At 50.4% G+C, this 9,211-nt stretch overlaps 1 long non-coding RNA gene across 2 annotated transcripts; it reads right to left on the bottom strand.

Moving 5' to 3' along the window:
* Nucleotides 1–2,954: 2,954 nt before the first annotated feature.
* LOC137482425 (uncharacterized) lies at nt 2,955–8,946 on the bottom strand. Of its 2 annotated transcripts, none has more exons than XR_011004055.1 (3): nt 8,831–8,946; nt 7,095–7,157; nt 2,955–4,868 (listed from the first exon to the last, which is right to left on the bottom strand). It is a non-coding gene; the product is annotated as an uncharacterized lncRNA (long non-coding RNA). The 2 variants fall into 2 exon arrangements; XR_011004056.1 differs by having other exon boundaries at nt 7,095–7,160; nt 8,831–8,921.
* Nucleotides 8,947–9,211: the final 265 nt, after the last annotated feature.

Here is a 9,211-nt window from a genome sequence, read left to right as displayed (position 1 = left end):
ATGGAGGTACCTGGTACTGTAAGCAGAGCAACATAACCTCAGTCTTAGTACGTGGGAGAGTTTTGGTCTGGGGGACATTAAAAAAGAATGAAGATTGGTGTAGAAATGTGTGAATTAGAGACTTGTTTAATGACTATCTTCTAAGCCCAGCAGCCATGCAGCAGTGTGATGATGTGCTGCACGTATTTACCTGCCACAGGGAACTGCTGCCTTCCAGCTTGTTTATAAAATCACAGCAAAAACTACTGAGGGAACGTGAAGACTTTTCCTCTACAGTGGTCACATGCATTCCTGATGCAGCAAATTTCGCATATAAACAAAAAACCCACATCTTGCCTTATCCTACACGAACAAAGCAGCATACCCAGGCTGCTTTGCCTGTGCTGCTGCCCCTCTGCAGACGCCTCGGAGTGGCACTGTGGGTCTGCAGGGGACTGGTCAGCCCGGGGCTGCTCTGCAAAGGCATTCAGTGGCTTTTTTTCCAAGTGGTTTGTGCACAAATGCAGTAGGGAAGCCAACCTGCACTTGTATCAAAGGCAAATTTCTACACCTGCACTTGTATCAAAGGCAAATTTCTACACCTCAAGAAAAAAAAAATGACAGTAGCTTCCCTAGCTTCTCAGAAAGAAAAGCACAGCTGGATGTCTGTCCCCCGTCTGCCACCTGGACTTTCTGTGTTAATGACTGGCAATATCCTGAAGTGTCTGGAGCTGAGGGCTGACACACAAGGTCCTGGGAGCCAGGCAGGACACGGCAGCCCTCGCTGCCCGTTATGGCACATCCATCACTGCCACAGCCCGTGCTGCTGCCACCTGCACAGCCACCTCTCCGGGGGCATTTCCCTAGCCACAGCGATCCCACTGCCTTGATTTAGCCTCTATATTTTATTCATGCCCACTGCTCCGCAAACTCTGCGGTGCTTTTATTCTCCCATTACTCCCATTTTGATCCTACAGGAGACTGATGACTGAAAGCAGTTCTAGCAGGAGACTGCAGTTTGTGAACACGGTGAAAATGTCTTTTTCTAGCTGAGTAGAATCAAACCAACCACAAAAGAAATGGCCCAAAAAAAAAAAAAAAAGGAATTTTAAATCTTACACTCCACCTATAAATATCAGTTGAAACCTCTCTTTTAAAAAGTGATTCAAAATTAATATAAAGGTACAGACAATTACCAACTTTGTTGACCAATTTCCCTGTTAACCAAGTCACTCATCAAGTTATTTTCCTGAAGGAAAACAGTATGGTACACGGCAATTAATGGCTTGACTTGTTGAGAGTGGGAATGAACCATTTTAGAACTGGAAGAATACCAGTGTCTGGTTTAGAATGCGTTGGTTGTGTGCCCAAACATTGTGAGTTTGTCCCCTTTGAAGGCAGAGGCTTTTAGAAGCTGCTCCTCCCCATTCACACCCCCCTTGCAGCTCCCCATGCCAGAGACATTTGTGTTCCTCCTGCCCACGCTCCCTGCACAGAGCGGGAGCAGGGACTGAAGCTGTAAATCAGTGAGATTGTCCCCTGCCCTACAACTATTGGCTGTGATTTAGTAATTCCTGAAAATAGCTGAAAAAACACATTATGGAATTCACAGCCACCAGGAGCTGCTGGATTGGGCTGTTAATGAGGCACCATCACTGGCAGGATCAACAAATTCATTCACCCCACAGCAAATGAATCTTGAGCAGGCAGGCACCACCCCAGCCCTTCCCAGGAGCATCCCTGACTCCGTGGTGGCCCTTGTGTCTATTCCAGCAGGGTTGGGAAGCTTCAAGTGGTGCAATGCTAAGGAAAAACCTTTCACCATGTGGCTGGGACAGCTCTGAGAAATCACTGCTGCAGTGGCGGGTCTGCAAGCAAATCCTTAGGTGGTCCAAACTCTCTCCACCATGGCCCAAGTGGTGCCAGATGCTGCTAGCCACTGGCAGCCCCCCTACGGCAGCTCTACCTGAGCTGGGGTATCCTGACAGAGGCTGGAACAGCTGCAGAAATTTGGGGAAAGATGCCTCCTGCAGCAGGGTTTCCCCAGGAGCACCCCAGGCACAATGAGAGCATCCCTCCCGCTCCCCCAGTTGAAGCTCTGGCCCCCACCAGCCCTTGCACCCCCCCAATGCCCCCCACACCCCCTCCCCAGCTTCTGAGATAGGGTGCACCCAGGGGCCAGCACTGCCCCTGTGCAGCCCCAGGTCCTCCTCCCTGTCCCCAGAGCCCAGGGAAGCGCCCATCCCCACCTCCTGGACAGCAGGCAGTGCCCCCTGCCCCCCACTCCTGGGCTGGGGCACTGGGTACCCTCCAGCAGTGTTGGGGTGCAGCCCCCACCCTTCCCCATTCACGACACCAAGCCCTCGTTGGTTGCTGCCTCCGCAGTGGTTTATTGGGGTGGGAGCCAGGAGCCCCCTGCAGTGTGGGAAGCACAGTGGGGGTGCCACGGAGGGACCCCAAGAGCCAGAGCCCTGCAGCAGAGACCGATTTCCAGCCTCACTAAAGCAGCAATGCAATACTGGAGAGCAACAGGCAATCCCAAACTCCAGTATTTACGTGCTGCTAGAGCACTGCTGACAGCTCTCCACGGCCTCCAGACCCCCCTCTCTGCCCCAAACACAGGGCAAGGGTCCCTTGGCTGATCCTTTGCCAGGGAAAGGCCCGAAGAGCAATAGCTGAGGGGTAGTTTAGTATAGGATGTGGTCATGCCCATGTTGGAGAACAAAAAGGAGCTATAAGCCCTTCCTGCCTGCAGGGCCAGACACACGAGCTCCCAGGGGATGTAAAGGATGTGCACAGTACAAGCACCAAGAGAACGTGTCTACACATACCTGAACTAATGAGATACATGGGAATGTGTTAGCTTCCACATCTATGATAACCAGAAGCTCACTTTCTTGTCTTATCCTTGAGGTAATGAGGCAGCCCAGAATGGTCTGTATCTCCTTGTCCCTACAAACCATGATGTGCTGCTACATCTCCTCAAAGCCCACTGAATGTTGACATTCCAAATGGTATTTTGAATATAAATGTATATATATATAATTTTTTTTAAAACCATGATATAAAGAACTGAAGAACACTCTACAATGAAGACATTTAACATGCATGCATTACCACCACAGGACAGGTTTTTTTTTCTTCACAGGTGCTATCAGACAGTCTGTAACTATAAGAGAACAAGCAGTTATACAGTGCAAACAAACCAATTCCAGAAGCAAGGTCAGAAATTAACTGTTCCCCCCCAACCACAATTAGTATCAGGTCCCAGCAAATAAAACATTTTCAGATCCAGAAGATCTGTTGCTTTTGCTACTGTGAAGAGCCTGCAGAACTTCCCAGCCCTTCTCACTGTTACGTGGGAAAATATTACCTTGTACTTTCCTCTTAGGTGATGCTGAACACCAAGGATTTTCCAGAAGTCACAATGTTAACATTTCAGATAAATAATTCCTTATTCCAACAGTTGAAACACGTTAAATTTTCCTTAAAATACTTTAATTCAGCTAAATTTGACTTTTGAGATATGTAAAAAAATCCTCATTTTAAAAAAGATGAAATGATGCTTATTTATTATGTGAATGGACAAGCCTTCTAAGACCAGAAATTAAAGATCTCTGGAACTTAATCACATTCCCTGCCTGTACCAGAGCAGAAAGCAGCAGGGCAGGGAGGGGCTGCAGCCCTGCAGAAGGCAGCTGCCAGTGGCACTTACACACCAGCCTGCCTGGGCTGCACAGGAGCCATGCAGACAGACTGATATTTTTTGTATTTCCTTTCAACCTTCCCCCACCCCGCCCCACCAGTTATGGGACAACTTCCTTCAATTCATTTTCTTAAAAAGCAGCATCACAAAAAAAACTGAACAATGTCAGAAATGACGCCTTGGGTTGGAATTCTTGTGCCATCCCCTCGTGCCCAATGCACCACCAAGTCCCTGCCTCTTTAGCAAACTTAAAAATAGGAATTTCAAAAGCTCTTGTGACCCATGCCAAGCGATTTCAAATTTGAAATCAAGTATTTGCCAACAAAAAAGCAGTATATTTTCACCACTTCAGTGTCCTCAACACGGACAGCACCAGGGCCAACTCCCTAATGAGCAGCTGCTACTTGCTGCAAAGCAAACATGTATGTACCCAGTGTTAAGCCTGTACGAGCTAAATCAAAACAGCCCCCCACATAATATTAGCATTAATTACTTCTGCAACAATGTTTTACTTGACTCTACCTGTGCAATCTTATTTCTTTCATCTCTTCAAATGAATCCAAAAGAAAAAAGCAACAGCAAACACATTCAGCTTTAGAATCAATTTTGATAGTGCTTGAGGTTCACGTTTTAATTAATGTTTTTATATTTATATAAACCAGACTTTTGCCTAGCTCTCTTTAGTAAGGAGGACTTTTCAAAGCAAGGGTTCAATACACCTCCACCAGCCTCTAGCACAGAGGGAAAATCAACAGTCACACCAAGTATTGGGCAACTGGAAATTTGGGATAGGCAGTGAAATGATATATCTGAGAAAATATGCATGTTTATGACACGACAGCATCAATATTTCATGCAATAAAAAATTCCATGTTTGAATTATCCCATCTCCCACTTCAGCTTCTTTCAAACTTAGTTTGTGCTTTGGAAACTCAACTTCACATCAGAAATTGGCAGCTGAACAGGGTAATTTGAGTTCACCTGAACGTCTCCTAGGTATTACCTGCAGTAGCCAAGGGATATGTGTGTCAGAGGGACCTGCATTTTCCCAGAGGGATGCAGATGCTGCAGGCATTTTGGAGCAGGTGGGACATGAGCTTACCTTCCCAACTCACCTCTGAACACAGGCACATCAGCTCCTGCACGGACCCTCTGGACAACCAGACTGCTGCTTCAGTGGGAGCTACAAAGCAACAACGGAGAGGGTTTGAGAGGCAATGGCAGAGGGGCAAGCAGGGCTGTTGGGCAGGCCCCCTTCCAAGGCACGCACAGACAGGTGCAAGTATTTTTAAAATAAGGGAAGGAAAAAAAAAAATAAATCAAGTTTTCAGCTCCAGATAGGGCAGACTGTGCAGCAGAGTAACTACATCCCTCCTCTCTCCATCCTCCCCATGCCTGCAGCTGGGGCTACTGGCACCACTGGCTCAGGATGACTCTAGGCAGTGGCACCCAAGGCACACCAATCATAACCCAGGTGCTGCAGAGCAAGGAGAGACAGCCAGAAAAACCAGGGGCAGCTCTGGGCAGGTGGGAAAACCACTGAGCACAACCATGGCCAGCACCTTCCTCCCTAAAGAAGATGCAAGAACAACTCTACGGGTCCTGGCAGACCAGAAGCAAAGGAAACATATTAATTATGCTGGTTTAGGTGATAAGCCAGGCCTAGGGCAGGAGAGAGGCTGTTTGGGGGTTGATGCTTTTGTGGTGACACCACAAGTGCCCTCTCTCACAGTCACATAGAGACAGCATCCCGGGAGCACCTTCAACTTCCAAGCAGGACCGCACTACAGCCAGGAACTGGGGTGTCCTGCTTACTGGTAACCCCAAACAAGACAAGAACTGCCCCAAAAGCTCCACCTCAATGCAAAAGCACTGCTACAGCCCTTCTGCTGCCTGGAGCTCCACGCCTGCAGTGTGTGCACCAGCTCCTTCTAGAAATAGAAACTTCTACCTGTCATCTATGTAAGCCAGCCACCTACAGAGGTTTAATTAAATCCCCCAAATAACTGGGGAATTTGAACATGCAGAAAACCATTAATGCGATTCACAAAACAATGCAACTTCTGCTTGCCAAAGTATATTGGGCAATTAAGTAAAAAACAGCCCCCCCCCCCCCCCCCCCGCTCCAATCCCAAACACACACACAAAACCAAAACAAATTCCCTCTGAAATACTGGACTCCCTTAAAATACAACCTCATCCCTCCTCACTGACACTAACCAGGAAAAAAAGAGAAGGCAAAAAATGTGAGAAGGAGTGCTATGGGAAAGGAAAGGAAATAAATACAGGAGCCCGTGACAGGACAGATTTGCATACAGAGCCTTTACTGACCCACACACTTCAGGGCTAGGTGAGCTCACAGACAAGGAAATATTAAGCATTTCCTATATATATAAAAAAAAGTAACAAAACCCCCAGCTCTGCTAACCAACAGTTTTCTTGGAGACATGCACAAACAAATCCTGAAGTCATTGTTCTCATTTGAAACAACTGGGAAAAAAAAGGGGTATTTATTATTTTACAAAAAGACCAAAGAAAATCATCTCATTACAGATGAAGGTCCCAGGCACTCATCAGCGAGGCAAAATTAGGGTGACAAAACGAAAATAAGGGTGTGAGTAACACCACCAGAACACTTCATATCTGCCTGGCTCTGAAAAATCCCAACACTTTCATTGCTGCCTCCTTTTGAACAATGAGGTTTAAACAAAAGTCACGTCCGAATATTTACAGATGTGGCCAATAGCTGGGATCAGAGCCGGTGCTTGATCGACAGCCACCACATGGCTCCAGCGCTGCCCTTCCCGGCAGGAACTGCCTCGCAGAGCTCCGAGGGCTGCGGGAGAAGCGGCCGTGGAGGAGCCCGAGCAGTGGGAACTGCACAAGCCAAGTTCTTTCATTAGCACGGCACCCACCGCACATCTCCCAGCATCACCCAAAATCGCTGCTCTGCCCAGCCACGACTCGCTCCTGGGGGCACAAAACCAACGCAGAAAATATATTTCCTGCCTGTTCTTGTCGAAGCCATGTGAGAGCGGGTCGTTCCTCACGCGCTTCATCGAAAATTATTTTTTTTCCCTCACTAATTTGCCCATAAAAGGGCCAGGGAGGCAGCACACAGTTCGTATAAAGCCCAGCACGTTTTCCCTCCAGCACGGCGCACCTTCCCCACACTAAACCACAGGGCATCCACACGCTCTTAGGTGGGGCCGAACACCCGAAACCAAACTGCAGCTACAAAGGGCAGACTGAAATAACGCAAAAATGAATTCGTTAACTTCACTCGCTGTGAAACTCGAGCCCAACATTGTTACCAGCAGGATCAGCTGTGTTTACCAAGGCGAGGGTGTTAGCAGGACAGGGAGCTACTGGTGCTTAGAAAGGCCTGCGGGACAAGACTTCAACTTACAGCACTCCAGAAAACCAGTAAAATCCACAGTAAAATTCCAGGATCCACAGTTTTTTCTCAACACTGCTGAGGAAAAGAAGAGTATGATGCTTTTTGTTACTTCCAAGTTTTAGCACTGTCATCTCATCCAGTTCTTAACAACAAGGGTCAGATCTGGAAGCCCAATATAAAGTTTATTTTTTAAGAACAGGAAAAAAAACCAAACAAAAAAACCGATTTCTTTTCTGCTCAGATGAACAATAATTCAAAACACAACAAGCACACTGAATTTTTTTTTTCGTTTTAGATTTGGGTTAAGTTTGCATGAAGCATTACTTAAAGCTTCCCTCTTATATTTCATAAGCGTTTACTGCATTAGCAGCTGAGTCTTACTGTATTTCCCACCGAAGTCGATTAACTAAATACAGACTTTTGCAGTTGCCGGTGAGTTCTTTGGATTTCTTCAGAACACAAGATGATGAAACTTGGCAGATGGTCCCTCACCTACACTTAACACGCATAAGACATACAAGCAGAATTTCTGTTTTTTAGGGGGAGCAATTAATGATTTAACCTTGGAAAACTCACTCTCCCAACACAAAAAAATTGTCTTTATATACCCGATGTGTGTACGGGAAAAATACTGTACGTAGGATCAATTAGAGAGGGAAAAGTCTCAGCGCGGTGCATGTTGCTCCATCACTGCAGCTCCCAGAGAGCTGCGAGGCTGCCCTGGGAAGCTGGCCCTTGCCAGGATATTCAAATTTCCTGTACAAAGCGAGCAACCAGCGAGGGGAAAAGAGAAAAAAAAAAAGCAAAAGCTGGCTGCCAATTGGATTTTCTTTAATATTTTAAATTATTTCGGCGAATTATTCCTTGGTTACAGCAGCATTTATTTTTTTAATGTATAAAACTATTTTTCTACAGGCGGAGGCGCGCAGACTCCGCGCCGGGCAGGGCCGGCAGCCCGCGGGTCCCCGCGATCGCTTTAAAAAAAAGAGAGAGAAAAGGGGAAAAAAAAAAAGAAGAAGAAGAAGAAGAAAAAAAAAATCAACCCCGAGCCCCACCTGCGGGGGGCGGGCGCGGCTCAAAAGAAAAAAAGATTTAAAAATTATTAATAGTCGGGGGAGGGGGGGGGAAAACCTGTGAGGAAAAGGCACCCGGGGGTCGTCGGGGCGCCCCGCACCCACGTGGGAACCGGCCCCGCGCGCCGCTCCCGCACCCCCGGCGCGGGGCGGCCCCGCCCGCCGCCCCCCGGGTCCCCCCCGGGTCCCCCCGGTCCCCCCGGGTCCCCCCCGCTGTCACCGCCCGCTGCGTCACGGCCCCCGCGCCCCCGGGGCCGCCTTTGTGCCGCGCGGGGCGGCTCCCCCCGGGGGGGCGGTCGGTGCCGCCGCGCTCCCCACTGCCCCCGCCCCACAAAAGTTCTTTTACCGGTTTTGGGGGGGACTTGTTTGGGGTTGTTTTGTTGTTTTTTTTTTTTTTTTTAAAGTTCTTTGCGCCCCAACCCCCGGTAAAGTTTCGGCGGGGCCGGTGTCCGGCCGTGCCCCGCGGGGAGCGGCGCGACCCCGCCCACGGGGCAGCGGCGGGAGGGGGTCCCGCCGAGGCCCCCCCATCGCGCCCCGTCCCGCGCGTCCCCCCCGCGGGGCCGGGCCGGGCCGGGCCGCCCGCAGCGGGGACAGGGCACGGGGGGCCCGGGGGGCGCCGGCCGCCCCCCGCCGCGCCCCGGCCCCGCCGCCCTGCCCGCCCTCCCTCCTCACCTCCGAGTCCACTCGAAAATGGCGCCGAAACCGAAAAAACTTCGCAAATTTCATTGTAGGCGGCTGCAAAGGCTGCTGGGAGCGGGGGCGGCCGCAGCGCCGCCCGCCGGGGCGGGCCGGGCCGGGCCGGGCTGGGCGCGGCGCGGGGCGGGGAGCGCGATGCTGCGGGACCGCGCGGCGGCCGGAGCGCGGCCCGGCCACGGACCGGACCGGACCGGACCGGACCGGAACGGACCGGACCGGACCGGACCGGACCCGACCGGCCGTGTGTGCGGCCGCGGGGTGCGGGGCCCACCGGGCAGTGGCTGCGAGGAGCGCCGGGGCGAGGATTCACTTGCCCCCGGTCCGGGGCGGTGAACCGGGACCGCCGCGCCTCCGCAG

This window comes from Anomalospiza imberbis, chromosome 14, assembly GCF_031753505.1.
Source record: "Anomalospiza imberbis isolate Cuckoo-Finch-1a 21T00152 chromosome 14, ASM3175350v1, whole genome shotgun sequence".
Taxonomy (NCBI): Eukaryota; Metazoa; Chordata; class Aves; order Passeriformes; family Viduidae; genus Anomalospiza; species Anomalospiza imberbis.
Note: the sequence above shows the minus strand (reverse complement) of the source record. Positions and strands in the feature narration are given on the sequence as shown.